Below are 6684 nucleotides of genomic sequence, written 5' to 3' on the forward strand. Positions count from 1 at the left end.
AAATGAGATACAAGAAGAAAGGAGGAGTGGCCCCTGGTTATGGAAAGACTCAATGAAGCAGCATTCGACAAAACCAGAACGGGGAAGTGGGAAGGGGTGCGTGGGAGGACAGGGGAAGAGAAGGTGGCTTACGGGACTTTCGGGGAGTGGGTGGCTAGAAAAGGGGAAATCATTTGAAATGTAAATAAATTATATCGAATAAAAAAATTAATAAAAAGAAAAAGAATACCAGGTTACTGGGAGAAGTTCAGAGATCCTGAATGCACAATTAGGTGCAGTAGCAATGAGGGAATCTAGAAGGGGGATTCCCAATGAGAAAGTGAGGTGTTTCCCTTTCTGCTGTGGTACACCCTGTCTGAATTGGGAATAAAAAAACAACCCTAAATGGAAGGCATTTTTTAGAGCAGGTTAAAGAAATACTTCCATAAGTAAAATGCAAAATATAACTGGTCCAGAAAGCACAACGAAAAGAGTTCAAACAATCAAAAAGCTTTACATAGAGGTGTATGCTTGTGATCTCATTGCTCTGGAGGCAAACTGATTCTTAAGGCTCATTAGTCAACTAGGTGAGTCCCATGTTCCAGTGGGAGACTCTGAAAATAAAAGATGTCATGAGTGTGAGGAATTATGCTTAAGGTTGACTTCTGCTTTCTAAACATGGTAAAAACACACACCTGTACATGCAAGAACACATACACAATCAGACACACAAACAGACACACACACATACACACACACATGAATGCATGAACACTTGTGCACATAGGAACACATGATCAAAGAGGATTAGAGAACTGTTGTAACAAGTAAATACATCTCTGAGAGAGTAGCCATTTAAATTTATGATCTTTCAGGGCAAACTGTTTAGCACACACTTTTATGAGCTTCCTTTTTTTTTATTTTGAAGATTTTCTGCATTCCAGGAGATAATGGATTGAGGGGGTATTAGTGCCTTTATTTTATAGGCAAGAGAGAAATGACATTTTCAAAAGGTTTGTGATCTTCCTAGTCCACTCAATCACAAACAATGAAACCAGTATTAAATATAAGTATACAGAAATTCAAAGATCTTTCAGTAAAATGTTGTTCTCTGCTCCTGACAAAGTATTTAGAAGGTGAGAACTTATTGCTTGAGAGAATTTAATGCTTTCTTTCAAGGTCATGATAAACATGCTTCTGTATAATGAGGAAAAATGTGGATGGCAGGTGACTGAGGGGAAGAGCACTAATATGCATGATCTTTTCTGTTTAATTGCCAGTAGCAGAACAGAAGGGAAGAAATAAAGGAGGAGGGAGGGGCAGAGAAAAAAAAAAGAGGAAGAAAAGGAGATTTAAGCCAAGTCTCTGATCCTTTTGACAAGCAGTCATTCTCTTACATATCAATGTCTCTGAAATATTCTTGTAGATTAATTCTAATAGGCATTCTCATTTTTATTGCTTAATAGAAAAGCAATATCTTAAAACTAGATAAGATGGTAATCTATAAAATGACCAGCAAAAAATATGCATGCTGCATGCTATCTTTTCTTTATCCTGGAAAATTTTATATAGATATAATAATGGTAGGCATAAAAGTATTCCTAAGTTGATTAGGAATTATAAAAGTGGAATTATAAACATTGTCTGATAAACTTGAAGATTTACATGGAAAACATTTCTGATAAAATTGTAGAAATATATAGAAAAGCATGGTAAAATTAAAGATTATCATGGAAATTATATAGATAATAGGCATAAAGGTAATTCTAAGTTGATTGAATGTGGAACTATTAATATTTTCAGATAACATGAAGATTTACATGGAAAATATTTCTCATAAAATTCATTAAATAAATAGACAAACAAGTTAAAATTGACTATTTCACGGAAAATTTTACATAAAAAATGGTTGATGTAAAAACTCTAAATTGATTGAAGGTGAAAATAGACACATTTGTGATAAAATCAAAGATTTACAATGAAAATATTTCTGATAAAATAGACGAAGTATATAGAAAGACATATTAAAATTGAAGATTATCATGAAAAATAATGCAGATAAAATGGTAGACATAAAAGAAATTACTAAGTTAATTAAAAGGGAAATTGTAAACATTTTCTGATAAAATTCAAGATTTACGTGAGAAATATTTCATTAGTCTATGTATTTTTATAGGGGAGTAGATTCTATTGTTGTTAAGAGATATTAAGGAATAGTGACTGCTGCTTCTTATTATTTTTGATGTTATTTTATGTTTGTGTGTGTATCTTCTTTTGGATTTGTTGGAAGAAGATTACTTTCTTGCTTTTTCTAGGGTGTAATGTTGGCATTTTGCATCAATTATCCTTTGTAGAGCTGGATTTGTGGACAAATATTGTGCAAATTTGGATTTATCATGGAATATCTTGGTTTCTCCATCTATGATAATTGAAAGTTTTGATGGGTATAGTAGCCTGGGCTGGCATTTGTGTTCTCTTAGGGTCTGTATGAGGACTGCCCAGGATTTTCTAGCTTTCATCATCTCTGGGGAGAAGTCTGGTGTGATTCTGATATTTCTGCCTTTATAAGTTACTTGCCCTTTTCCCCTTACTGCTTTAAATATTCTTTCTTTCTTTAGTGAATTTGGTGTTTTGGTTTTTATGTGCTGGGAGTATTTTCTCTTGTGGTCCAGTCTGTTTGTATTTCTGAAGGCTTCCCGAATGTTCATTTGCATCTCTTTCTCTGAATTAGGGAAGTTTCCTTCTACAATTTTGTTGAAGATATTTACTGGGCCTTTTAGATGTAAATCCTTGCTCTTGTCTATACCTATAATCCTTAGATTTGGTCTTCTCATTGTGTCCTTGAGTTCCTGGATGTTTTGAGTTGCCAGCTTTATGCATTTTGCATTTTCTTTGACTTTTGAGTCAATGTTTTCTATGGTATCTTGAGCACCTAAGATTCTTTCTTCTATGTCTTGTATTCTGTTGTTGATGCTTCCATCTATGACTCCTGAATTCATTCCAAGGTTTTCTATCTCCAGATACATCTCACTTTGTGATTTCTTTATTGTTCCTACTTCCATTTTCAGATCCTGGATGGCTTTGTTCCGTTCCTTCACTTGATTGTGTTTTTCTGTAATTCCTTAAGGGATTTTTGTGTCTCTTTTTTAAGGGCTTCTTGTTGATCCATGATCTCCTGTATTTCTTTAAGGTATTTTTGTATTTCCTCTTTAAGGGCTTTTACCTGTTGACCAATGTTCTCCAGTATTTCTTTAAGGGAGTTAATTAAGTCTTTCATGAAGCACTCTATCAGCATCATGAGATACTATTTTAAATCCAACTCTTGCTTTTCCATTGTGTTGGTGTATCCAGAATTGCTGTGTTTGGAGAACTGGGCTCTGATGTTGCTTACCATGTGGCCTTGGTTTCTGTTAGTAGGGTTCTTGTGCTTACCTTTACCCATCTGCTGCTAGTTGGTATTGTTGTCTCTGACTGGAGTTTGTTCCTCCTGTGGGTCTGTAAGCCTGTGTCCTTACTCCTCTTGAAAGGATAGAAAATACAGCCCAACTCTCTAATGACCCCAAGAAGTCAGAAGTTTAAAATGCTTTCTCGCTCCAAAGAAGGTCTAACTCCAGCTTTCTAAGGAGCCCCAAACACCTCAGATTCCAGAGCCAGTTCTTTTTAGAAAGGATGCATTCTTTGAGCCCACTCTTTTTTAGGAACTAGGTGAAAGGTCGCATTTCAGAGCCTGCCCTTTCTTAGGAGCTACACAAAAGTGCCTTGAGTAGGTGATCCTGGCCCCATAACGTAATGGGATATGAGTTAATTAGCTGTTTATCTTGCTTCTATAAACTGCTTATGCCATCACCCCACCCAGGAGTTCACACAGTTGTAGACCTCTGAGAAAATAGGAAACTAATTGGTCCACTGCAAGCTTGGATAATTTAAGCTGATTAGCCTAAAAACTATGGAGTGGTACAAATTGATTGGCTCACACTATGTGGTCTCTCGATGGTAAGGAATGATTGGTTTGTGATTCACAGGCTTTGTTGTAAATTTATAAAAGCTGTCCCAATTCAGAACTTGGGGTCCCACAGTCCTCTACCCCTGTGTGATGTATGACTGTAGACCCCAGAGCCTTTGGAATAAAAATTCTCTTGCTTATTGCATCAAGAACACAAGTGATATGTGTGTCACCTTCTGAGACATGGGGTCCTGGGGTGCCGTCGTTTATCTGGTATTACATTCTGAACTCAAAAGTGATAGCCCTGCTGGGAGATCTTTCTCTCCTGGCAGGTTATGCTCAAAAGACTGTGGAGTTTTCAGGCTGGTGTAAATGGTGGCAGGCTGGAAGACTTCAGTCCCAGCTGCTCCACTGATCTTAGACCCTGTGTGTTCCTAACTGGGTCTCCTCCAGAGAGAAGGTAGAGATCTCACCTCTGTGCATAAAAGTGAAAGCCTGCTGGGAGATCACTCCCTCCTGGTGGGCTATGCACCAAAGGCTGTAGAGACTCCTGGCTCCCTCGTGCAAATGTCAGCAGGCTGCATGCTATCTTAAAGTTGATAGTATTTACTGAAAATTAATTCCGTAGCATATTTAAGTAATAAACCCAGAAATGGCCATGCCCATGGGAAATTAAACCCTAAAGCCTACCAAAATAACAGTATGAGCAAAAACACATGCATTTCAGGAAATTCCTTTAAATTCTCATCATCTTATAAAACAACTGGGAAAATCAGATATGGCAATTAATATGAAAAATGGCTAAATGAAGTCCTTAAAGAAGTAGTAAATGGGAATAGCAGTTTGTGCACTTGGATGGGCAAAGAATATGCTAAAATAATGGATTGTATTGAACTGTTGATCCTAAGCAAACCCCAATACTGAGCATAAAAAAGGGTGAATGGCTGAGTCACAGGCAACAAATGTACATATTTGTGTTCCCATGTGTGTGCACTCAGATTACACAAAACTGAACATATGCTTGTGTTAGTTTCTTCTCTAATGCGTCACAGATGCACCATAACAAAGGCAAATTATTGAAGAGTTTATGAGTTCTCTCAGTTTCACATGTTTAGAGTACATGATGGAGAACTAAAAGACTGCTTATAGGGTCAGGAAGCTTAGGACTCACACTTTGAAATTTAAGAAAGATTCAATGAAACTAGGCTGGCAGTTGTATTCAAATCCATGCCCACTGACATCATCCCACCGACAAGGTCTCATGTGCCAAGCAGGAATTCCCATCAACTAGGAACAAATTTTAAATGTTCAAGACTCTGGGGTATATCTCATTCAAACTACCACAAACCACAGATGCAACTGTATTTGAAACAAAGGATTCTGCTTTACCAAACTTTATAAAGCATTTAATTCACGATAATATTTTGTGCTCAATCAGATAATTGGGAAGGTATTAAAGTTTTGTTGTTATGGGATATTACAACAGGTAAACATGTATTCAGTTTGAACTGTCAAATATAAAGTATCTACTAGATACATGGATTTTGATACTTCTGACATGAGTCTTCTCAGTAGTAAAAATTTAACACTGTAAATTATATTCAAGGAATAAGCTGGAAATATGGCTAAGGTAATAAACCCTAGTTATTGTGAATAGAGCTGCAATGAGCCAGGCTGAGCAAATATTGTTTGCCATTACCTAAGGAAAGGATAGTGAAAATGTTGTACATGTATTCTACAGAGTACTCTTAAGCTCTGAAGAAAAGTTCAGGTAAATGAATATAAATAGATAAGACCTAGAAGAGTGAACATAGCATATTCTTTCTCATCTGAAGATCTTAGATCCAAATCTTCAGTTGTGAGTGCCTAACCTCAAGCAACTGCAGACACAAGGAAAGTAAGTGTGACTTTTGCTAGGGTTGTGGAGGGAGGAAGGAGAGGCAATAGATGGGAATAGTAAGGTACCCATGATCTAACAGGGAAAATGACAAAAATAGGGACTCTATTAGAGGTTACAGAGATAAATACATGAAGAAGGAGAGTAAAACACCAAGAATGATATCAAAAGTTCTGAAGGCCTATCTACCTAAAATCCATAGTACATGTAAATCTGTGTATAAACATACATATATAATTTAAATGACATTTTCCCTTCATGGATAACAATGATCCCTCCTAGAGCCAAAAGCTATTTAATCAAAACCCTAGTACCATCCATTAAAGGACCACTTTTGAATTTTTGGTCAGGGTTTTCCAAGAGATTTAAAAAACATTACACTACTGTTATTGCCCTTGGTCACCCCAGAGATTTGTAAGGAACTTCTTGTTGATGACATCATGCACTTCACACAAAAGGCCCATAAGTCCCTTATTAGTAACTGATTTGAAAGTTTCCTCCCTGTGGACTAGCTTTCAAAGTATGATTTATTTCATGCGAACATCCAAAGGCAAGGGTAGGGGAACAACTAGTAGCCCTACACAGCTAGGATACCTATAAAGCAAAACAGTTACCAACAATGCATGATAGAGCTCAGGGTACAGTCATGTCAAGTATACCTTGGTAGTCATCAAAAGCCTTCTAATTAAATATAAAACTGTCCTAAAGAAGAAGAAAATCATGCCTAGTACTAGAAACCTAACTTCCCAGTAAAGTCATGTATCTTTGAAAGTAGCCAACAACTATCACTAACTAAACCAGCATACTCCTTAGCTACCTTCTAAATATTTACACATATACCAACAGTTAAGTCTAGTACTCAGCT

Source organism: Apodemus sylvaticus, chromosome 12 (assembly GCF_947179515.1).
Source record: "Apodemus sylvaticus chromosome 12, mApoSyl1.1, whole genome shotgun sequence".
Lineage (NCBI taxonomy): Eukaryota > Metazoa > Chordata > Mammalia > Rodentia > Muridae > Apodemus > Apodemus sylvaticus.